Raw genomic sequence first — 991 nt, 5'->3', positions numbered from 1 at the left:
CCGCCTCTCCGAGCAGACCACGCCCCCAACGCTCTCGGCAAAACCACGCCCTCTCCCCCCACTCTACCGCGGGACCACGCCCCCTTTCGTGACCACGCCCCCATCCCACCACCCCGCCTTTACTGCTGCCCTTGCCCCGGCCCCAAATGTGACCCTCCAGCCCCAAATACCGCCCCCCCAGACCCACAGTCACACCGCAGCCGGCCCCTCCACCCTGACGCCACACCCTGGGCTGACCCATCACCCCTCACCACCTTGCCACTCCACGGAGGACCCCCTGTATTGTCACCTCCGCATCCAGGTGGGCACCCCAGAGGATGTCCCCCGGTGCCCCCCCGCCAGCCAGGGCATGTCGCCAGGGTGGCGGCCGGGCTCGGCTGCCCACGCCAATTATCGGACAATTGGGGGCCTCGGGGGCACCGTCCCACCCGCTCTGGGGTCCCACTGCCACCGCCGGCGCCAATTAGGTTAATGGGGTTGGCACCGGCACCGGGGTTGGGGGTTGGGGGGGGCACAGTGTTGCCGTGGGGCCGGTGAGCAGCACCTCCGTGGGCACCAAATGCTGACCCCATCGCGTGACTTCGCGTCACCCAGGAGCGAATGGGGACAACATGGGCATGGCCACGGAAGACGGGGCGTGGGGATGCTCCCGGTGGTGGGGTGGCACAGCGTCCCCCAGGAGCGTGTCCCCGCGGTGTCCCCATGCCAGGCAGGCAGAGGGGGGGGCCGAGGTGGGAGCTTTCACGTGGGGCTGTCCCAGTGCCAGCGGTGCCCTCGCGCGCCGCCAGCGCCGCTCCTTTGATGTGCCACTGAAGCGGCATTGTCAGCGTCCTGCTGGCACAATTAGGGCCGGGAGGGCAGGAGGGGAGTGCAGCATGGCACGGGGACACCCCTGTCCCTAATGGGGCTCGGGATCGGGCGTGGGCACCCCTAAGTGGGCACGGGGACATGGCACCCCTTCCTCTAATGGGGATGGGAATGGGGGCGTGGG

The sequence above is a fragment of the Numida meleagris genome, chromosome 4 (genome assembly GCF_002078875.1).
Source record: "Numida meleagris isolate 19003 breed g44 Domestic line chromosome 4, NumMel1.0, whole genome shotgun sequence".
NCBI classification, from domain to species: Eukaryota; Metazoa; Chordata; class Aves; order Galliformes; family Numididae; genus Numida; species Numida meleagris.
Note: the sequence above shows the minus strand (reverse complement) of the source record.